At 43.9% G+C, this 24,427-nt stretch overlaps 1 non-coding gene and 1 pseudogene across 1 annotated transcript; both read left to right on the top strand.

Moving 5' to 3' along the window:
* Window positions 1–7,621: 7,621 nt before the first annotated feature.
* Window positions 7,622–7,688, top strand: LOC128589458 (uncharacterized; annotated as a pseudogene).
* Window positions 7,689–24,045: 16,357 nt separating this feature from the next.
* Window positions 24,046–24,152, top strand: LOC128589311 (U6 spliceosomal RNA). Its single transcript, XR_008380906.1, has one exon. It is a non-coding gene; the product is annotated as a U6 spliceosomal RNA (small nuclear RNA).
* The last annotated feature ends 275 nt before the right edge of the window (window positions 24,153–24,427 follow it).

Below are 24,427 nucleotides of genomic sequence, written 5' to 3'. Positions count from 1 at the left end.
TCTCTCTCTCTGCTCTCGCCTTCTGCCAAGCCCCTATGGCCCTAGTTTCAATTGCCACAGGAAGGAACGAGGTGTGACTTGGATTAGACGTACAAGCCTACAGGAGGCGGGCTAACCTGGATCGCAGGGTAGCCCTGAGCAACCTCTGCAGTAGCCTTTTATTGAGACAGCACAAGACAGGTGAGGGGAGTATAAGACAATGACTCCGTGCCTAAGGATCACCATGGGCTCGGGCTCTTTCTCTGCAAGGAAAACCTGTGGATGAATTGCCAGAGGATCTACCCCCCCGCCCCCCCCTCCACTGCAAATCAGAGGTCGTCTGGCTCTTGGCATTCTCTACATTTCCCCCCTCTAGTGTATTAACGACATTTCTGGATAGGCAAGCGAGAAAATCTGTCGTTGGTTATTTCAGCCATTCTCCTCACCCAAGAGCTTTACTTCTTGCTAAGTAAAAGAAACAAAAGGGCATGTAAGTATAACAGAATTACACCAACAGAACTAATCCTGGTATAAGGGAAACTATTTTAGCCAAACTAGGCAAAGGGGAAAACATGTCCCCTTTGTGCTAATCACCACCCAACTACGTGCTACAGGCTGACCCATAGGGCCCATGACGCTTCCATGGGAAGTATTAACCACCACCTGAAGTTATGTTAGGTGGGGAAAGGGCTGTACCAAACTCAGATGCTTTCCACAGAGCAGTATAACTTTAAGTAAAGATCAGGTGCTCAACTGAAACAGATATGAATCCAACAAGTGAAATTCTCTTACCTTGGCCAATACCAGTATAATCGTTACCTCGAAGCCTGCTGTTCTAGGTCTTTGTTGTCATAACCTTCCAAGGTTTAGAAGATGCATACTATTGCCGGGCGCGGTGGCTCATGCCTGTAATCCCAGCACTGTGGGAGGCTGAGGCGGGAGGATTGCTTGAGCTCAGGAGTTCGAGGCTTGTCTGAGCGAGAGTGAGACCCCAACTCGTGAAAAAAATGGAAAAACCCAGCCGGGTGCAGCGGCAAGCGCCTGTAATCCCAGCGGCCCCAAAGGCTGAGGCAGCAGGGTGCCCACAGCCGGAGTCCAAGGTTGCAGTGAGTCCGATGCCACTGCCCTCTGCTCAGGGCATAGGGTAGAACTCTGCCTCGACAAAAAAAAAAAAAAAAAAGATGCATACTATGCTTACCTGGGGCTTGTTATTCAGCCCAAAATAATGAAATCCTGTATCAATCTTCCCACTCTGCGTAGAAGCTCCAACTGCCTCTTAGGGAAACAGGACGCTGACCTCTCTTAACTGCTTCCTGCTGATGGGTGGATGGTGATATGGGAAAGTAAGTTAGAGGCCCCACAGAGAAGATTGATCCAGGGTTTCTCTGTTATGAAATTACCTAAGTTCCAAAAATCAGAGTCCTGTGAATAAAAGAGAACTTAGTGAAAACAAATTTGTTAAGGTGCTTGCCAGGTGTCCTGCTCGTGTCGAGGATTAATCCAGCGGGCTGGTAACCACTGCTTCTTTTGGTGTTCTGTAATAATATGGGCAAAACCTCTACCCCAATGCAGTACATAACCAGGCTTCCACTCTGACATGTCAGGTTTTCTATAAAAAATAGGTTGTTGTATTGGAGAGAATGGTGAATGAATGAGAGATGTCCAATGGCGTTCTGCAGCTGTCTTTCTGTCGTTACTGAGATTCAGAAAATTGAGAATGAAAAGAGCTCAAGTGAGCATGTACTTAGAACTATTATTCAAGGGGAGGATATCCTCTCCCCCTCTCTGTTTTTCTAACATATCTTTCAATGTTTTATGATGTCACTCAATAATGGCTTGTCCTTGAGAATTGTAAGGAATACCATGAGATAATTGAATATTCCAAAAAGATAGGAAGGTATTTAATTTGTGAGTAGAATAAGAGGGTGCATTGTCAGTTTTAATAGATTTAGGGAGACCCATAATATTAAAGCACTCTAACAAATGTTGAATGACATGGTGAGTCCATTCTCCCAGTACAGCGGTAGCCCAAGAGAAATGAGAGAAAGTATCTACAGAATGATGAACATATTTCAATCTACCAAAGGATGCGACAATGGTAACATCCATCTGCCATCTCTGATTTGCTGCTTCTCCTCTAGTATTGGTTCCCTCCAGAAAGGGAGGTAAGTGTATCCTGGAACAAGAAGGGCAGTTAGAAAGAATCTACTGAGACTGAGTTCTTGTAAGTTGAAATTTCTTTTGGAGCATTTTCGCATTAGCATGTGTGTAAGAGTGAAAGGTAGAAGCTTTTTGAACAGTACCAATAAGGGCCTGATCTACTTTTGCATTCAATGAGGTCATTGGACCTGGTAGTACAGTGTGTGCTGTGATATGAGTTATGTAGATAGGGTGAGTATGATGCCTTATAAGTGCCTGAATAGACCGAAAGAGAGAAGAAATCTCATCAGTGGAAGTGATAATTGCTGTTTCTATCTTTCTAATAGCTATGCAGGCATACTGAGAGTCTGTGACCACATTTATTGCACAAGGAAAGTCTTGAAGTAAAATAAAAATAGCGTATATTTCATTTTTTTGAACTGATGTATAAGGACTTTGAACAACTTTGAAAGTATTACCATCTGTATATCCAACTTTACCATGCTTGGTGGCATCTTTGTAAAAGATAATAGCATCTGAAATTGGAGAGTCTCTAACAACATAAGGGAGAATCCAGGAAGCTTTAAAAACTGAAATCTTCTGTCATTAGGATATTCATTAGTAATTGAACCTGTATAGGATGCAAAAGCAATTTGCTATGATATTGATAATTGAAAATTGAATTGAATTTACTTTTCTGTGAAAGGAACAATAGAATAAGGATCATAACCTGTAAGTTGGTGAATTCTATTTCTACCCCTAGCAATCAATTCACAAATTTTATCTAAGTATTGTTATAATTTTTGTGTAGTTGTTAGAAAGGAACAGCCATTCTAAAAGAATATCTACTTGATAAATAACTCCAGTTGGGGAGTGACTAGGGGCTATAATTATTAGCTGAATTGGAAATCTGATATCAACCCTATCTAATTCTTTTGATGCAAACTCTTTTTCAATTAGCTACAGTTCTTCCTTGGCTTCTGGAGTGAGTGAACGAGGACTATTTAAGTCAAAAGGTCCTTCTAGAATTTTGAAAAGATTAGACAAAGCATAGGTTGGTATTCCTAAAATAGGACATAACCCATTAATATCACCCAATAGCTTTTGAAAGCCATTTAAAGTAGACAGAGAATCCAGTCAGAGTTGAACACATTGTGGAAGAATTTGAGTTTGAATCAATTTATATCCTAAATAATTATAAAGAGCTACAGTTTGCACCTTTTCTGAAGCAATTTGAAGAACATAAGACTTTAATATACATATAGCTTGTTCAAACATTTCCTGTAAAACCATCAAACTCTGATGTGCCAATAAGATGTCATCCATATAATGAATAATGTAGGCTGTAGAGTATTTCTAAGAATCTGTAACAGTTGATGGACAAACTGTTGACACAGTGTAGGATTATTCAACATACTTTGTGGCAGAATCTTCTGCCACAAAGCAGAGGTAATGCTTTGGAGGCTTCTGCTGATTATACACAGGAACAGAAAAAGGAAAACGTGGCAGTCTTCAGGATGCAGGTATGGTAAAAAAACAAACAAACAAACAATCCTTTAAATCAATAACATACAAATACCAATTGGAAGGAATCATAGAGGGTAAAGGAAGTCCTAATTGCAGGGGTCCCATGGGTATAAGATTTTTGTTAACTTTGTGAAGGTCAGTGAGCTTTCTCCAATTGCCTGATTTCTTTCTTGTCACAAAAACAGGAGATTTCCAAGGGCTAGTAGAGGGCTCAATATGCCCTTGCTCCAATTGTTCCTGTACTACTAACTTCAAACCATCAATTGTACCATAGTTAATGGCCACTGTTCCACCTGGATTACTACTCTTCCAGGATAACCTGAGAGCATATTTTGGGGCAGTGGCCTCTATGCTAAATTTGACATTTGCAAGGAATTAACATGAGGGGATGGTATGGTTATCACAACATTCCATTGCTGGAGCAAATCATGACCCCATAAGTTAATAGCAATGTTGACTATATATGGTCGGATTTGAGCATTCTGCTTATCCGGCCCCAAGCAGGTCAAAGGCAAAATACTCTGAAAGATTGAATCTAGAGTTCCAATACCAACAAAAGTAATATCAATAACTTGTTTCAGCCATTCCCTGGGCCACTGATTTAGAGCCATAACCAAAACATCAGTGCCGATGTCTAACAGGCCAGTAAAGGTTTTATGACCACAAAACGAACCAGCCAAGTGGTGCCTCGTGGCAGCCCATTGCTTCCCTCTTTCCCAAGATGACAATTTTACTGTTTTAGGCGACTTCTTCCATATCAAATTGCTGAGAGGTGCACGTCCAGAAGACCTGTCCACTGAGAAGCTGTAAGTCCCTGTTTTCAGGACCACATGGCATTTCTGGCTTGAACCAACATGTTGAGCTGACTGGTTGGTGATCCAGGTTTAGGTTTGTCCCTCCTCCGTCAGCTGCTTGTAGAGAACATAGGAGGCCAGGAGTGTGACCACCGTCTTGGTGCAAGAGAAGCAGACAACTTGGCAGACAATCTGCTTGCAGAACCTACTTGTGCTGCCCAGACCTGTTCAGCTTCAGCTTAATCTCGAATGTATTATTCCAGCTGAGCACTGCATTCACTAGCACCATCTGGTGACTCGCTGGGTGCCAGGTCCTGATGCTGGGTTTCAGACAAGACACATTGGCACTGCAGGACCTGCTTTTCAAATGCTGACTCGTTCTCTGATGCAGATGGCACGTGATAACCTTACTTGCCATGACATCCTCTGGCACCGGGATTCCACCCATCAGTAGCCCAAGTTGTAGGGCTGCTTGCGTCACAGCCTGAATCTAGAGCAGAATTCTCTCTTGCTCTGGGCTCTGGCCAGCAAGTCAGGGAAGTTGGAAGTGAGGCTCTTTTGCAGGACAGTGCACCTTGTTTTAACAAGAGTTAAACTTTCCCCTCTTCATTCACAGCTCACAGCAAACTTTTACTGAGAACATATATACTTTTACTGAGAACAGCAGACTTTTACTGACGTTGGAAGGTGAGAAGGAGAGTAAAAAACTACCCCACGTAGCTTTGGATGCCTTCAAGAGGCTTGCAGTTTGTAGCAAAAAGCTAAGACCAAAATATCTCTAGAAGAGAGACTGTGAGGCACAGCACGAGGGCGCGTCCCTGTGATTCAGGGAGAGGAGAGGTCACTTCCTGCTGCTAGGATTAGGGAAGGTGTCATTAAGGATGTGGCCTTTGTGCTGGGGATTTGGACATCTGGGTGGAGGAAGCAGCTTCTCACGCAGGAGCGAACGCCCTCCCCAGGGCGGCTTCCGTCCTTAGGCGGATGCTGTTGCCTGCTAGTCAGGATAACTAGTTATATGGGACAGATATCCAGCTCAACCTGGTTAAAGCAGAAGGGAGATCTTTGGCTCAGAAAATTAAGTTGAACAAACTATTTTGAGAGGCCTCTGGAAACATTTGGAACCACAGACTCGAAAGCTACCAAGATTCCTTCTTCCTTTACATCATTCGCTCCTCTCTTGCATTAGACTGGCCCCCTGAACATGACAGGGACATGACTGCAAATAACTCCTGTCTTTTATTGATATCTTACACCTTCCACTACCAGAGAGGGAAACCCCTGAGGTCTGGTGTTTGCTTCAAAATAATAAGAGAGGAGAGGGAAAACCTAGATGTGTAGTTGAGACAGGACTGGCCATGGAGTGATCATTGTCAAAGCTAGATACTGCCTACAGGGGGGTCTGTTATGCTATTCAAGGAGTCACACTGGCACCTGCCTCTGGAGCAAGCAACAGTGGCCTGGGGATGTGGCCGTGTAAAGAACTAGATAGCTCTGAGGCTGGGCATGGTGGCCTACACCTGTAATCCTAGTATAGGAGGCCGAGATGAGAGGATCGCTTGAGCCCAGGTGTTTGAGGTTGCTGTGAGCTAGGCTGACTACACAGTGCTCTAGTAGCCTGAGCAACAGGGTAAGACTCTGTTTCAAAACAAAACAAAATGACAACAAAAAAAAAAGAGCTAAACAGCTCATGGCTGGGCTATGGGCCAGGAAAAGGGTGCTGTTCCCAGAACTTCTAGGGAAAAGGAGCAGAGAGAAGGTGGGTGGAGCTGAGCCCTTGGTGCTGACTCCTGACTTGTTATTACCAGCCTCCATCACGCTCCTGGGCTCTAGAGAATCATCCCACCAGCTCCACTGGATATTCCATATGGGCCTCTAAGCCAGTGTTTTTCAAGCTTTTTTTATCTCATGCACACTTAAACCTTTAGTTAAACTTCTTTGGCACCCTTAAATTATGTTGACAAAAAAAAAAAAAGTTAAGAATATACTTACTGTGCTTTTAACTTCTTTCAAAAATAATTTATGATCTTTAAAAATTTTCATGGCACACCTAAGATCCTCTCATGGCTCACCAGTTGAAAATCACTTCTCTAAGTTCACGTGTTTAAAACCACACACTTGAGCATCTCCTGCTTCTGCAACGTTTTCATACTCCACTCTGTCACTCCAGCGATAAACTTCTGAGTCATGTTCTGCCCATCCAGCTTCCTCATACCTCCTGCATCTCAGCTCTGTTGTTCCACCTCTGAAAGCGTCACCTGCTCCCCTCCCTTCCTCACTACGTCAGGTGAGATGCCTGGGTGGCTCCGAAGTCCACACTTTACAACTCTTTACAACTCTCCACAGCACCAGTTTAATCCTTTCATTCCTGTGCTTCAAGTTTTTCGTGGTTCCTGGGTGTGCCATAACAAATGTAAGGCATGACGACCTTAAGCACTTCTGTGGGTCACTACGAATGTTTTGAGACAGACTGTGTTATGGTCCATTATTTCACCTCCAAGAAACACGGTCCACAGTGTCCTTTCTGACTCACCCGTGCAAGTTTCAACTTGCTCCGCTTATTGGTACAGCTGGAAGAGCTTCATTTGTTTCCATCCATGCAGATTTTATATTTCTTCATTTTTGCATATCTCAAAACTTTTGTAATGACCCATGTATAAGGTTGTTGAAAATTTTGTCTTAAACTTCTATTAAAGCTGCTTCTGTTTCTTCTTCTTCCTCCCCCTCTTCTTCTTCTTCTTCAACAGAGTCTCACTTTGTAGCCTTTGTGCCATTGAGTCACAGCTCACAGCAACCTCAACCTCTTGGGCTTAAGCGATTCTCTTACTTCAGCCTCCCAAGTAGCAGGGACTACAGGAGCCTGCGCCAGTGCCCAGCTATTTTTTATTCTTATTGTTGTTTGGCCGGCCTGGGCCAAGTTTGAACCCGCCAGCTGTGGTGTATGTGGTCAGCGCCCTAGACGCTGAGCTACAGGAGCTGAGCCCTATTAAATGCTTCTTGGTAAATACCCATTAGACTATATACTCCAAGAACATCTAAATTCTTCTTTACTGCTGAGCACAGTAATGTGTGCCTGTAATCCTAGCTACTTGGGAGCCTCAGGCAGGAAGGGTCCTTGAACTCAGGAGTTCAAGACCAGCCTGGGCAATCCAATGAGATCCCATCTTAGAAAAATTTTATTTTAAAAATGTTGCAGATCTTTCAGAATTTGTTTTTTCTAGCAGGTTTTCAAGTTTTCACTAGAAAACTCCCCATGCAGGATGTTAATAAAATTATTTTTAGTAATAAATAAAACATAATTCTTCTGTACTTTTGTACATGGTACTTCCTTGTATTATGTGTTTATTTATTTATAATCAGTAAATAATAACTGCATATTTATAGGGTACCATGTAATGTTTTCATCAATGACATGTACATTGTAGAAACAGTAAATCTACATGAAACTATAAAAATACTAGAAGAGGGTGGCGCCTGTGGCTCAGTGAGTAGGGCGCCGGCCCCATATGCCACGGGTGGTGGGTTCAAACCCAGCCCCGGCCAAACTGAAACAAAAAAAATAGCCGGGTGCTATGGCGGGCACCTGTAGTCCCAGCTACTCGGGAGGCTGAGGCAAGAGAATCGCTTAAGCCCAGGAGCTGGAGATTGCTGTGAGCTGTGTGAGGCCATGGCACTCTACCAAGGGCCATAAAGTGAGACTCTGTCTCTAAAAAAAAAAAAAAAAATACTAGAAGAAAGTGCAGGGAAAACAGTTGAAGAAATCGGTCTGGGCGAATATTTTATGAGGAGGACCCCCCGGGCAATTGAAGCAGCTTCAAAAATACACTACTGGGATCTGATCAAACTAAAAAGCTTCTGCACAGTCAAGAACACAGTAAGTAAAGCAAGCAGACAGCTCTCAGAATGGGAGAAGATATTTGCAGGTTATGATGTCTCCGAAAAAGGTTTAATAACCAGAATCCACAGAGAACTCAAACGTATAAGCAAGAAAAGAACAAGTGATCCCATCGCAGGCAGGGCAAGGGACTTGAAGAGAAACTTCTCTGAAGAAGACAGGTGCACAGCCTATAGACATATAAAAAAATGCTCATCATCCTTAATCATCAGAGAAACGCAAATCAAAACTACTTTGAGATATCATCTAAGTCCAGTAAGATTAGCCCACATAACAAAATCCCAAAACCAGAGATGTTGGCGTGAATGTAGAGAAAAGGAAATACTTCTACACTGCTGGTGGGAATGCAAATTAATACATTTCTTTTGGAAAGATGTTTGGAGAACGCTTACAGATCTAAAAATAGACCTGCCATTCAATCCTATAATTCCTCTACTAGGTATATACCCAGAAGACCAAAAATCACATTATAACAAAGATATTTGTACCAGAATGTTTATTGCAGCCCAATTCATAATTGCTAAGTCATGGAAAAAGTCCAAGTGCCCATTGATCCATGAATGGATTAATAAATTGTGGTATATGTACACCATGGAATATTATGCAGCCCTTAAAGAAAGATGGAGACTTTACCTCTTTCATGTTTACATGGATGGAGCTGGAACATATTCTTCTTAGTAAAGTATCTCAAGAATGGAAGAAAAAGTACCCAATGTACTCAGCCCTACTATGAAACTAATTTATGGCTTTCATATGAAAGCTATAACCCAGTTACAACCTAAAAATATGGGGAAGGGGAAAAGGGAGGAGAGGGGAGGGGGGAGAATGGGTGAAGGGAGGGTGATTGGTGGGGTCACACCTACGGTGCATCTTACAAGGGTACATGTGAAACTTAGTAAATGTAGAATATAAATGTCTTAACACAATAACTAAGAAAATGCCAAGAAGGCTATGTTAACCAGTGTGATGAAAATATGTCAGATGGTCTATAAAACCAGTGTATGGTGCCCCATGATTGCATTAATGTACATAGCTATGATTTAATAATAAAAAATAAATAATTAAAAAAGAAAGAGTAAATCTAGCTAATTAATGCATTCATCACCTGACCAACTTAATTTCTTGTGGTAAAAACATTTAAAATCCACACTTTAGCAATTTTGACAGGTTTAATACTATGGTGTTGTCACTGTGGTCACCACGCCATGCCCTAGATCACCAAGACTTACTCCTCAATTCTAACTGACACTTTGTGTCCTTTGATCAACATCTCCCCTTTTTCCCATCTGTCCCTCCCTCCACCAGCCTCTGGTAACCTCCTTTCTATTCTGTTTCCATGATACTGGCTTTGTTAGATTCTACATATAGGCTTGGCATGGTGGCTCATGCCTATAATCCCAGCACCTGGAAGGCCGAGGTGAGTGGATTGCCTGAGCTCACAGGTTCGAGACCAGCCTGAGCCAGAGTGAGACCTTGTCTCTAAAAATAGTTGGGCATTGTGGCAGGCACCTGTAGTCCCAGCTACTTGAGAGGCTGAGGCAAGAGGATCACTTAAGCCCAAGAGCTTGAGGTTGCTGTGAGCTGTGATGCCACAGCACTCTACCGAGGGTGACACAGTGAGAGTCTGTCTCAAAAAATAATAATAATAATAATAAATAATAAAACTCATCTCTTTTACAGAAAACCTCTGGCTTCCTAGGTCGTCACTTCCTCTTTTGTGCTATCTTAGGCCCTCTCTTAGTACAGCACTTCCAATGCCACACTGAAATTACCTTTTTACATTCATATCCTTCTTTTCCTCTTTGGCAGAAACCCAGTTTTAATCATAACAGTGAATCTCTTATAGAAAAAGCAATAAGAAAATATTTTTAAAATAAAATCTAAAGCTATAATACAAAACAAACAGGCTCTCCTGATCACATGGGCTCCCCAACATTCTAGTTCTGCCACCTATTGAACATTAAACTTTGATAACATCTGCTCCAGTGAGAGGAAACTCTCTCTTGAGGCAGCACATCCTGCAGATGGCCCTCCTCTCTGCAGCTCTCGCCGGTTGGTCCAAATTGTATTCCTTGGGCCCTCCTGAAGGACTGCTGGGTTTATGAAATCATCTCTCATGTCTTGAAGACCAAACATCAAACATTCTTTCAAGAATTTCTCAGGAGGCCTGATCTATGTTGCCAAGGCTCTGCGCAGGCCTCAGCCTGCCTCAGTGTATCTGGATATGTGGCTCCAGAGTTGTGTACAACACCAGGTGTGGTCAGATCGGGAGCAGGACATCAACGAGGGGTGAGTAAGAAACTCTTGAGCAACACACATGTAGGTGGCATTGCGTGATCTGGTGCAGTTTCCCACAGCACAGCTCAGCAGCCTGTGAACGGCAAAGGAGACAAGCGCCATAGCGTACTCAAAATTGCAGTTGGTAGGGTCAGAGCCCTCCAAGGGTCGTCCATTCTTCAAATACTCCTCTCGGTCTTTGAAGGCTTTGGCATTACAAATGAATTTCTTCAGACTTTCCTCACTACACTTTCAGAATTCATTGATTGTTTGAATTTATTCCTTCTCCTTATTTGATATAACAAAGGGGAAGATGCTTTTCACATTGTTTTCCTAATAATATGTTCCTTAAAATTTGAAAGACTAGTAATTTTCCTAAAAGAGATTACATGAGGGAACCAAGTAAGACTTATCTCATTAGATCTTCAAAAATAAAATGTAGTGTCTACGTTACCCAGGATCAGTGTTCTTCCCTAAGTGTGGGAGAACTGGGCTCTGAAGCCAGATGTCGTGAAAGAAGAGAATGGATCTTCTGCTTCGCAGATCTCTACTCTCAGCCAAGAGTATGGGGGTGGTGATGGGGACCAGGGAGATGTGTGGAACTCTCCCTCAAAATTAAAGCAGGAGTCAGCTGGATGTAGTGGCTTATGACTGTAATCCCAGAACTCTGGGAGGCCAAAGCAAGTGGATTGCCTGAGCTCAGGAGTTCAAGCTCTTGCCTGAGCAAAAGCAAGACCCTGTTTCTACTAAAAATAGAAAAACTAGCTGAGCCCTGCGGCGGGTGCCTGTAGTCCCAGCTACTTGGGAGGCTGAGGCAGGAAGATTGCTTGAGCCCAAGAGTTTGAGGTTGCTATGAGCTGTGATGCCACTGCACTCTGCCTAGGGTGATGGAGTGAGACTCTGTCTCAAAAAAAAAAAGGTGGAGTAATATCTTAGTCACAAAGAAGAAGTTTCTGACTTTCAGAGTTTCCATATATTGGAACACTGCAACAAAGCTAAACATCAACATTCTGCAAAACCTTTTGTGAAATAGCAAACTGACACTTGACTGGGAAAGGAATGTCCCTCCAGAAGACACCTTGTATCTTGGAGACAAGATGGCCAGATGAGAAGGGCTTTAAATTGAATTTAGAGGAAGAGGCAGACAGATGCCTAGACAGACCCGTGAAACCAGTTTCTGCGGAAGATGAGTCGCATAAGCAAGCCTTTAGGTGCACGGCACATGCAACCTCCACCACCTGTGCCACACACACATTTTACTGGTCATAATGTGGATTTGAGACCACAACAGCATAGCACCAACACTCTTAGGAGGATAAGGTGACTTGATCTGATATGAACGGGAGATAGAAATACGGAGATTAAGATACATCTTGTATAACAACTAGTTAGAAGGGAAACTGGAATATTGTTACCAGCCCTCAGACCACTACCAGGTATTGAGGCTACATTGGGCCCCAGGGGCATGATCATAACTGAGACACACTTGGCTCCTGCCCTTCTGTAAGATGAATTTAGAGAGGTAAGAAAGGAAGTAGAGGCCATATGAGGGAATTTAGGCCTTATCCTAATACCTACGGGCTATCATTGGAGGATCTGAAGCAGGGACATGACAGGAACAAATTTTATTGGGGACAAGATTGGATGCAGGGACTAGAAGCTAAGTCAACAATCTATACAAGAAAAGATCATAGCTTGGATTAGGTAGAGATGGATTCAAAGAAAGCCAGAAGCAGGAATTGGCAAGACCTCAATCAATTGGAAATAGGGGTTGAAAAGGAGGAAGGAATCCTAGATAACACCAAAATATCTAGCTCTGGTTTCTGGGAGGAGCCATTCGCTGAGTGGGGAACATGAGGGGAGGGTCCAGCAGAGTAGGGCAGGGTTTGGGGCAGATACTGAGCTCAGTTTAGGACATATTGAGTGGAAAGGGCCTGAGGATCATTCGAGTGGAGGTGACTAGGAGGCAGATGGATCGCGGTTCAAAAATGTCGGGGGAGAGGTGGGCTGGTGTTCAAGATTTAGAAATTGAGATTACCCAGAAAAAGTTCCAAGAACAAAATGATACATCTGTTCACAAATTTGTGAAAAAGCACAGGCACAAACTGCAGTGCACGTACGTATTTTTACATCAGCTCCTTTCATTCTGGAGCAGAATTTTTAAAATAAATAAATCTATAAGGAGTAGATTGCCAAATGAAAAACAGAACTGTCTTATCTGGGGACTCAGCAAATAGAGAATGGGGATATCTACTAACATTTCAACGAAAGGTATTATTCTTGTAAGCACTGGAGTTATGGATTTACCAATTTTGCTGTTTTTAATTTTTTTGACAGAGTCTCACTCTGTTGCCAGACTTGAGGCATCATCACAGCTTACAGCAACCTTAAACTCTGGACTCATGCTATCCTCCTGCTTTTAGAGTAGCTGGGACTACAGGTTCCTGACATAATCCCCAGCTAATTTTTCTATTTTTAGTAGATACCAGGTTTTGCTATTGTTCAGGCTGGTCTCAAACCCTCGAGCTCGAGCAATTCACCTGCCTCAGCTAGGATTACAGGTATGAGCCTCGTAGGAATTGTTGACCTTAAAAGTATGTATCCTTCAGCCTTAATTTTTCATATTTTTTTTTCATCTATTCCAGCAAGGAGAAAAGTTCTGTGGGCATTCCACACTCAGATGAATTTGCCAAGGGCCTGAGCTATGACAGAAGATGCCGTCTCTCTAGAACCAGCATTTGGTGACTGGAGTCATGTGCTATAAAGGCAGACAGACAGACAGTTGTGCCCAAGTCAAGATAATATCTATACCATCAAAACTCTTAGAATTGTGTATTATCATTTTCTGGGTTTAAGTTGTACCTTGGAAATTAGGGAGATGTAAATGATCTGACCCATCTCTTTGCCTGAAAGATCTTAGCCATGCTTCAGGCCACACCAGACACAATCCCTCCATTGTTATAGGGTAGTTTCTGGGCCTGGCTTCAATGAACTAAGCAGCTAGCTGCTCAGTTATCATTATGTTATCTGCACTTCTACTATTTGACATTTTCACACCGCTCTTTAATTATGTTGTATGTGGGTTGACCTCTTCTAAATCTCGTAACATACTAGAGGTACCAGATAGTCCTGTTCTCTGGACCTTCAGATGGAGAAACAAGGCACAAATCAGCTGTCCAATGATAGTATTGGAGAGTTACAGTCTCATGTCCCTGGGGCAGGTCCATGGCAGTTAAGCATTCATCCTAAAGCAAAGGCCTTGGTAAGACTGGGTAAGTCATCGGGCCACTAACACATTAGACTGAAGGTAAAGGGACACCGTCTTGAGTTCAAAGGTCTGGGAGCTGGGCTTGCCCTGCTGGTTCAGTGGAACCTAGATTCCTGGAAACCACCCACCTATCAAGACAAGAGCTGTCATTGGGCTTGTGCTACCTTTTAATCTGAGCTAATTCTGGCTTCCTTGCTGTCTCTCCCCTGGGTCTAGAAGGTGTCTGATCTCTATCGTAAGTTCTACCTCTCATGACTGGATGGTGAAGATCGAGATGGAGGAGGGAAGATTGTCTGAATCCAAAATACTGAAAATAGGACTCCATCACCTTATCCCTGCCCATTCCCTACGAGTCTTGACCGTGGGCCCCAATGGCAGAGATTACAAGTTTTATATCTATTCATGAATGAATAGTATGTATTACTATTCTGATTTATAGCAGCATCAAAGAAATACTAACACAAATCACAACAGCCAGCTCCTTCTATCACATCTAATTTGATAGGCATCTTTGTCTTATCCCTAAAATACACGGTAGAATCCACATGAAAATGATATCCCTCTGTCATTCTGCATTTGATACACACAGAAACCAACTGTGCAAGATTTCTTTCTTTGGCTGTAAATCATAAATTCCATCCCTAAGTTTGTGGATCTGGAAATTATTTGAAAATTGGGGTGGATTTGGTAGAAATTTTTCGTTTTCACTTTTTTGCACCAAAAAAGGAGATGAATGTTAGATTGTGTGGTGCTTTTTATTTCTTCTGATTTAAAGGTGAGCATGGTGCTTCAATCTTGCTATCTTTAAGCAGATAAGTAATTTTAAAGAAGAATAACCTGTCCTAAGATTCCCTCCCAAAGTTTAGTATTTGATCAAGCACAGCTGCGTGGCCTTGTAAATATCATTACTTGGCAAAGCTACTTTTCTTTTTTTTTTTTTTTGTAGAGACAGAGTCTCACTGTACCGCCCTCGGGTAGAGTGCCGTGGCGTCACACGGCTCACAGCAACCTCCAACTCCTGGGCTGAAGCGATTCTCTTGCCTCAGCCTCCGGAGTAGCTGGGACTACAGGCGCCCGCCACAACGCCCGGCTATTTTTTGGTTGCAGTTTGGCCGGGGCTGGGTTTGAACCCGCCACCCTCGGCATATGGGGCCGGTGCCCTGCTCACTGAGCCACAGGCGCTGCCCACAAAGCTACTTTTCAAAGACTGGCTTCCTGATAACTCAGCTGGGTCCCAGCTACTGTTCAACACGTGTCACATATTGTCACCTCCTCCAAGGCAGCACGTCAGACCTCAGCTTTCCTTGTTAACCCACCTGATCCTTTCTTGCTCCACCTGTTTGTTCTCAGTACGTCCACTGATCAGGTGAAGAGCTCTGCCAGCTTCCCTGCTCACAGCCCCAAGCTGGCTATGTTCCTGCCACTGGCTGTAAAGGTGGATGCAGTCTTTGGTCAAACAGCCCCTCTACTTATGTGCTTGATTCTCTGCTGCCCTTCTTCTTGGCCCATCAGGCATCCCCTTCAGAATTTTCCATTTCTTCTTAATGTATCCCTCCCATGCTTGCAAAAACACTACGCCTCGTCTATCTTGTGAAAGAAATGCCCTTCCCTAAGAACGAGGCAAGTTCTCTCCTACTCTGCACCACCAAACTCCTCTAGAACATATTCTACACCCATGTAGCAGGTTGAATGGTGTCCTGCCAAATTCATGTTTACCTGGAGCTTCAGAATTTGACCTTATTTGGAAATTGTCTTTGTAGAATTAAGAATCTCTAGATGAAAAAAAAAATCATCATTATGGATTTATAGTGGGACTTAAAGCCAGTGATTGGTGTCTTAAAGAAAGGGGAGGGATATCTGGATCCATAGAGAAAGATGGAGAAGAAAGCCAGGTAAAGAGGGAGGCAGAAATTGGGGTGATGCCACCACAAGCCAAAGAAATGTGGGGTCCCTAGAAGATGAAAGAATCGAGGAAACATTCTTCCTCAGAGCCTTCTGAGAAGGCACGGCCCTAATGACACCTTTATTTCAGGCTTCCAGTTTCCAGAAGTGTGAGAGAACAAATTTCTAATACTCTAAGTCGCCCAGGCTGTGGCGAGAGCCCGAGGGAACTAATCCAACCCACTTGTTTCTCTTCCTCTCCTGATCTTTGATCAAGAAGAGTAACTCAACTTGTGTTGAGTAAGTTCTTCACACATAACCTCATTTGATCTTTAGTCTGCTAGAGGTAAGCACCATTGTTACCTCAGGTGCTTACTGAAAATCACACAGCTAGTAAACCAGAGACTTAGAGTTCAGGTCCCACCTGTCAGATCCCATAGCCCAGCCTGTCAATTGTGATAACAGCTGGCACCTACACCATTCTCGATTTTTTACAATTTAACTTCTACTGAATTTAACATGTTCTCCCAAGTGATGGTGCTGGCCAGGCAAGGTGGCTCACACCTGTCATCCTAGCACTTTGGGAGGCCAAGGAGGGTGGAACACCAGAGCTGAGGAGTTCGAGACCAGCCTGAGCAACAGTGAGAACCCCATCTCTACTAAAATTAGAAAAATTAGCCAGTCCTCATGGCAGGCACCTGTAGCCCCAGCTACTTGGGAGGCTGAGGCAGGAGGATCGCTTGAGCCTGGGGCTTTGAGGTTGCTGTGGGCTATGACACCACAGCACTCTACCCAGGGCAATAGAGTGAGACTCTGTCTCAAAAATAAATAAATATGGGCGGTGTCTATGGCTCAAGGAGTAGGGCGCCGGTCCCATATGCCGGAGGTGGCGGGTTCAAACCCAGCCCTGGCCAAAAACCACAAAAAAATAAATAAATAAATAAAATAAAGATGATGATGGTCTCTTACTAAATCAAATGTCCTCTGTCCCACCCTGCTGGCCTAAAAGAGGCTAAAGCACAAAATATAAAGTGTTACTTAAGCCAAAGTGAGGACAGCTGAACAGAAGACTCAGCTCCTGCCCCCCCACCCTCCCAAGTGATGTTGGGTATGGGTTTGTTCTTCCTTTGTCACAAGTAAGTTTGTAAAGGTGAAGCAAAAGACGTGGACAGGACGTGGGCTGAGGCCAAGTTGTTTGTCAGGAGTTGTCCTTGGCTTACAAAAATACAGTGTCATAGCAATAGCATGCAGTGTCAAGAGACAGACAGCAGCTCAAGGGCCATAGGACAGGGCTGCTGTCTCATTTTAATGTCTCTCTGGGCCCCATAACTGAAAAAGACTGCATTCCTCGAGTAAAGTTCAGCTCTTTTCTCACCCTCTCCCTCCTCTCCCCCAGCTCTTTGCACTGTCTGCTGGTCTCTCCCACCTGTCCTTCCCACAGGCACTCCTGGGAGCACCTGCTGAGCTCCCTTCCACCTCTTCCTGCTCTTGCCCAAGATGTGACCTACCTCGTGACTTCTACCCACAGTACCTCAAAATTTTGTCCTCCTTTGGGGGCTTCAGACCAGCGTGCCCCTTCTGACGCTCCTCCTCCCAGGGTCCTCCCATTCTCTTTATCTCCCCTTTCAAGGCGCTTCTGTCTCCGGGTTTGCTCTAATACAGGACAATCTCTTTCCTGTGTCCCTTTGTGACGGAGGTTGGTCATTACCTTTGACACTCTCCATGGTATTAGGACAGATATACTCTGGGTTTCCTGCAGGACTCCTGGCTCTCAGCCCCTGTAGTTCCGCCGTGTTATTTCCTGAATGACTCAAGCACAAAGAGTGTTTCTTGATGTTTGGTCAAGATGTTTGGCCAAACATCAAGAAAAGGTGTTTGGCCTTTTCTTTTTGGCCTTTTCTTGATGTTTGGCCAAACATCAAGAAAAGGTGTTTGGCCTTTTCTTTTTGGTCCCTGAAGGATAATGGTGGGAGACACACCAGGGAGTATATGTCAGCAAGGCAATTTTGGAAAGTCCCAAAAAGCCCAGGATGGGGGCTGGGCTGCAGGAGAAGTAGCCTGTACCCACACAGTTAGAACTTTCCATCTCATCCCAACTTCCAGAGAGGAGGAGCCAAGGGTTTAATCAATCATGTCTACACAATGAAACTTCCATAATCCCCAAAGGACAGCATTCAGCCAAGCAGGTGGATGTGCCTGGAGGGCGGTGCCTGGAGGGTGAGGAGGGCACGGCAACTCCAGTTCCCTTCCCTGTATCTCACCCTGGGCATCTCTTCATCTGCAGCCTTTGTGATGTCCTTTACAATAAACAGGTTAATGTAAGTAACGTGTTTTCCCAAGTTGGTAAGCCACCCTAGCAAATCCGAGGAGGGGGTCATGGAAACCCCAATGTACAGCCAGATGGTCAGAAGCACAGGTAAAACAGCCTAGGTTGTGCAATTTGCATGGTTGTGTAGGGCTGAGTTCTGGCCCTGTGGGAGCTGATGCTGTCTCCAGGGAGAGAGTGTCAGGATTGCAGTGAACTGGAGCCCCCAGCAGGTGTCTGCTTGCTTGGTGTGAAGGAGAACTCCCTCCACACTTGGTGCCAGAATTATCCTGTGTGGATTTCTGTGGGGTGAGAATCGAAAGACCTCAGGTTTGTTTTTCCACGCTCACCCCTTCCCCAAGCAGGTTAGTTTATGAATCCTATTGATTCTCCTTTCTTCATCTCTTGCAAAACTCTCCTCTCCATCCTGTTCTCAAAAGTTGAGTCGAAAGTCCTTTCTCTCTTCTTTGGTTTGTTGCAATGGCCTTTGTTGAGACTCAGAAAGCACTACCCCAAGATGAAGTTCTCGGCAGCAAAAGTTTTTCTGACCTTCTCTCTCCTTCTCATTCTTTTCTGAGGCTGGCCAAGGAAACTAGAATCCCCTTTCCACAAGCTGGTTCAGAGAAACCAGTGCCCCTTTTTCCTGAAAGACAGTGATAAAACCTGGTCATAGGCTCAGCACCCATAGCATAGTGGGTACAGTGCCAGTCACGTGCACCGAGGGTGGCGGGCTCAAACCTGGCCCGGGCCAGCTAAACAACAATAACTGCAACAAGAAAATAGCTGGGCATTGTGGTGGGTGTCTGTAGTCCCAGCTACTCAGGAGGCTGAGGCAAGAGAATCGCTTAAGCCCAAGAGTTTGAGGTTGCTATGAGCTGTGACGCCATGGAGCTCTACTGAGGGCAACATAGTCTCAACCCCCTCAACCCCCCCCAAAAAAAACCTGGTCATAAGAAATTATCTGAACTACTTTGCTTGATTGCAGGTCATAAGGCCCCCATTCCAGAGAGGGCCCTGCCCACACCCAGAAGAAAGGAATGCTGCTCAGAAAGGCCAAGAAGAATCCAGACCAACAGGTCTTGCTGAGTCTACCTACTCAGTCTATTAGCATTAGATCACACCCTTTTTATCCAGTCATATTTCTACATGGCTGTCCATGCTTTATTAAACATAAACATAAAAATGGACAATATCTCCTGTATCTTTAGGTCCTCATTCTGAAGGCTTTGTGTATACATGTTAAATAAACGTGTATCCCTTTTTCTTCTATTAATCAATCTGCTTCATGGCAGTGATTTTCAACAAACCTCTGGGATCCCAAGGACTCCTACCACCATTATCCCCATCTCCAGCCCATCCTTCACACTATTTCACACTATTACTTCTACTATAATTCTAAAATACATGTTACCCCCCTCCTGGATCGAAAATCTCAAATGGTTCCCCAGGGGCTAGATGAGGTCTAGATGCTGATGTGGCGTTTTCTCGTTCCTCTGTAATTTTGTACCAACGTATAATACCTGGTTTTATCTTATACCTCTTAATCTCATCTTAAGTTTTCCCTAGAACAATTTCTTAATCTATTTGTCATTATTGCCTCTCCAGCCTTTTTGAGAGGTTTTTTTCCCTAATTGTCCCTTTTTATGAAATTGTAACAGCACGGATACACTGTCTACGTGTTTATGCTCTGTAGCACTTTGGAAACCACAAACCTTGTAATAGCTAAGACAATTTTACTCTCTAAGAGCCAGTTTTCACACCTCAGAGGCTGTATCACCCCCTCCTGACCTCCCATTGAGAATGCACACCCCGGAGTATGAACTTAGGAATCAGAACCAAAGTTCTGAGACACGTCTGCTCTGAGATGTGTGAACTGTGTGACTATGAAGAAGTTATTCAACCTCCCTGACCTCCAATGTTCCCTGGGCCAGCAGCTGAGACCTTCAGTGAGCCCACAACTTTCCGTCCCGTGTACAGTGTTGATACCAGCAGCCCAAAAGTCACCTTCCTGAGGCTCAGTGCCTGTGGCTCAAGCGGTGCCAGCCACATACACCTGAGCTGGCGGGTTTGAATCCAGCCTGGGCCCACCAAACAACAATGATAGCTGCCACAAAAAGGTAGCCAGACATTGTGGCAGGTGCCTATAGTCCGAGCTACTTGGGAGGTGGAGGCAGGAGGATCACTTGAGCCCAGGAGTTGGAGGTTGCTGTGAGCTGTGGTGCCACAGCACTCTACCCAGGGCAATAGCTTGAGGCTCTGTCTCAAAAAAAAAAAAAAAAAAGTACCTTCCTGAAGCCTTTTCTGATAGTTGACTTTCCCAGGGGTAGAGGGTAAGCACTTGTGTCACTGGGCTAGCACAGATGGGCACACATGGTTTCTGAACAAATAGCAGGTTCTGTCCGCCTAGCAGGACAATGTCCTGTTGTAGAAGCCGGTGCACCCTCCTGGCGTCCGTCACAGGTTGGAGAACGTGTATCAGTTCTAGATTCCAGGTTTCATCCTGCTTTGTGTACTGCGTCCCACTAAGCCCACTCATGTAAGTAGCACGAGATTCCAGTTTTGTTAGAAGCCATCCTGTGGAAGGCTTTGAATGCTAAGCATTTAAACATGGTTGGCCAACTATTTCTAATGCTTTGGGAAAATGGAGCAGAACAAAGAGTAAGTAGATAGCATTGAACTTTGCAGTTGGTGACCTTCAAGGGGGCAGCCTGCCAGGGTAATGGCAGTGATTCCCGAACCGGTGTGCACAGTGAAATTACCTAGGGACTTTCAAATACTGATGCCTGTGTCTCTCTACCAGAGGCTGACATTATCAGTCTGGGGTGTGACCAGAGTTTTGGAAGTTTTAAAAGAAACTGGGATGGTTGTAATGAACAGGAGACTTTGGGAGCCACATAGTTACGGGGATTATTGGATCCTGAGGGAGTGGTGATATTGAGTATAGACTCAAAAGCTTAGCAGTGAAGGGACAAGGGCACACAGAAGCTTCAGTGGGTAGGGGGAAGCCAGGAAAGTAAAACCATGCCTGTTGTCTGTTCACAATACGGGGAGACCTGGGAATCTGTATGAGCTGAAGGGGAAAATCCAAGAAGATGGGTGTAGTGGGTCACGGCTGTAGCTTCAGCTGCTCAGGAGGCTGAGGTGAGAGGATCACTTGAGGCCAGAAGTTTGAGACTAGTATGGACAGCATAGCATGACTCCCATCTCTAAAAAAAAAAATAAAATAAGCATTAAAAGAAATCCAGATGGCAATAGAGATTAAAATTGATAGTGTGAGAGGTTTCTAGAATAATCCTTGGATGTGATGGGTCCGTGGCATTCATGGAAGAATTCATCTTACGAGGAATTTATCTTTAGAGGAAAAAAATAGCACTTTCTCTTTGAGACAGGACAGACATATGATCCTTTCACACACTCTGAGCACTTTCACCTGGTGGTGCCCTTCCATCGCTGAAAAAGTAAAAAATTATATTTTATAACCATGTTGGTTTGAAGACAAATATAGCACTATTATATATTAACATTTTCTTCAACCTAAAAGTTCAGTTTTTTCCTTCTGATTTTAAAATATATAAAAACATTTTCATGAATCCTTAAAAGAATAACAAGGGTGGCACCTGTGGCTCAGTGGGTAGGGTGCCGGCCCCGTATACCGAGGGTGGGGGGTTCTGAACCCAGCCCTGGCCAGACTGCAACAACAAAAAAATAGCTGGTGATCATGGAGGGCACCTGTTAAGTCCCAGCTACTTGGGAAGCTGAGGCAAGAGAATTGCCTAAGCCCAGGAGCTGGAGGTTGCTGTGAGCTGTGACGTCATGGTACTCTACCAAGGGTGATAAACTGAGACTGTCTCTAAAAAAAAAAAAAACAGAAAAAAAAAAAAAGAATAGCCAAAATTCAAATTCTCTGTTCCTGCCATGTTTAAAATGGATAAGTGGGCCCTGTGGGCAAAGTGGAGAGAAGTCACATCATGTAATCTTGCTTTAAAAAAGTCTGATGTGCAGACAGAGCGGAGCAAGAGGAGAGGAGCAGGTCTGAAGGAGCTGTGGGCACAGGAGAGAGGGCGTCAGTGAAGGTTTCCAAGGAACCGCAGACACAGGAAAGCAGGGAGGAGGCCATGGCAGACCTCAGGCTGGGACCCATCCGTGCTGTTGGTAACATCATCCAGCAATCCTTGGCCTTCCTGGAGGAAGGGAGCAAGCTGACGTTTCAGACAGACACCTCCTCCACAAGGCACTGGGTGGATCCCTCCCACATCAGACGCGAGTGTTACTTTTCTAAATATCCCGATGTCTCTCTGTTGCCTACAAAATGAAATAAAAACTCCTTAGTGTAACCCCAAAGGCATTCAAAAATAATAACCCAGCCACAGTGGCATGAACCTATAGTCCCAGGTACTCAGGAGGCGGAGGCAGGAGGGTCGTTTCAGCTGAGGAGTTGAGTCTGCAGTGAGCTACAATCATAGGACTGTACTCCGGCCTTGGTGACAAAGGCATCCTGTCTTAAAAACATTTTTTAAAATAAAAAATAAAATTTATTTTTATTTTCCAACATTCCAAAAGTGATCATGTTCCTTATGGGAAACCACAGGGAAATAAAAATAAGTAGACATTACCTATAGTCTAATAGCCAAAGATAACTAGTGCTGAAACATGGAGGTGCTTCCGATCTTGTTTCCCAGTGCACTTCTTTTGCTGCTTATATGACATAGCTCAAATCATCCTATACTCTAGTATCTCTTAAGACTAGTGTAGGGGCCAGGCATGATGGCTCACGCCTGTAATCCTAGCACTTGGGAGGCTGAGGCAGGTGGATTGCCTGAACTTATGGGTTCAAGACAGCCTGAGCTAGAGTGAGACCCCGTCTCTAAAAATAGCCAGGCCTTGTGGTGGGTGCCTGTAGTCCCAGCTGCTCAGGAAGTTGAGGCAAGAGAATTGGCTTGAGCCCAAGACTTGGAAGTTACTGTGAGCTATGATGCTACAGCACTCTACTGAGGGAAACAAAGTAAGATTCTATCTCAAAAACAAAACAAAACAAACAAAAACCAGTGCAATTTTAGGCAGCTATAACAGAAATTGTATATGAAATAATAGAATGTAGTGATTTCCTTTCACTCTGCTTTTGTCAGGCCCCCTTTGGAATGAGCTCCCGTTTTCAGGGGTGGACCAGTGAAGTGGATCAGATCACATTAGAGAAAGGAAACAGCCATATAAGGCCTCTGCTTTAATTTTCATCTCTCACCATGTCTGGCCCTAAACCCTGCACAAGTCACATCATCTGCTGGTTCTCCACACATCTAAGTGTTTAAATTTCTCTGCATTCTCTGTGCTTTTCCTGGTGCCTGGAATCATATCTTCTTCCTTCAAAGCCAGTTCTGAAAAGGCATCTACCACAGGTCTCACACTGGCATAAATCACTCAGTACTCTGTGGACATTTTCAGTAGTTCTCTTCTTTTTTTTTTTTTTTATTGAATCATAACTGTATACATTGATATGATCATGGGGCATCATCAGTATTTCTCTTCTTATTGCTACCATGCAAGTTAAATAATGAGCATGCATGAAAGTTATTTTTGGACTAGGTGCCCATGCTCAGTGGGTAGGGCACTGGTGACATACACAGAGACTGGTGGGTTTGAACCCAGCCCGGGCCTACTAAACAACAATGACAACTGCAACAAAAAAATAGCCAGGTGTTGTGCTGGGCACCTGTAGTCCCAGCTACTTGGGAGACTGAGGCAAGAGAATCACCTAAGCCCAAGAGCTGGAGGTTGCTGTGAGCTGTGATGCACTTTACCGAGGGTGACGTAGTAAGACTCTGTCTTTAAAAAAAAAGAAAGTTTTTTAGTATGAATCTTTCTTTCTGAGGGAAACACGTTGGCTTATTCAACTTCATGATCCTTCTATAAACTCTGCGCAGTTCCTGGCAAATATGTTGCGTATTTGTGTTAATTACAATATACTTTGTTAAAGAAATAAGTTATGGTGCTCGCTTCGGCAGCACATATACTAAAATTGGAACGATACAGAGAAGATTAGCATGGCCCCTGCGCAAGGATGACACGCAAATTCGTGAAGCGTTCCATATTTTAAAAAAAAAAAAAAAAAAAAAAAAAAGAAATAAGTTATGAAAGCTTATAAGAGTACCTAAAACGCAAACTTGCATAAATTAAATGTAGGCATTTTTAAAGGAAGGAAATAACCAGAGAAACAACAAAATAAAATGAAAAAAAAAAAACAAGTTATGATCACAAATCATTACCATTATACCAGCTTTAAGTGTGGTAGCACTTAGCCCTGAGTTTTCTAGCAGCTGAAGTAAAAGAGTCACAATTTCTGAACCATTCAATTCACAATGTCCATGGAT

Source organism: Nycticebus coucang, chromosome 6 (genome assembly GCF_027406575.1).
Source record: "Nycticebus coucang isolate mNycCou1 chromosome 6, mNycCou1.pri, whole genome shotgun sequence".
NCBI classification, from domain to species: domain Eukaryota; kingdom Metazoa; phylum Chordata; class Mammalia; order Primates; family Lorisidae; genus Nycticebus; species Nycticebus coucang.
Note: the sequence above shows the minus strand (reverse complement) of the source record. Positions and strands in the feature narration are given on the sequence as shown.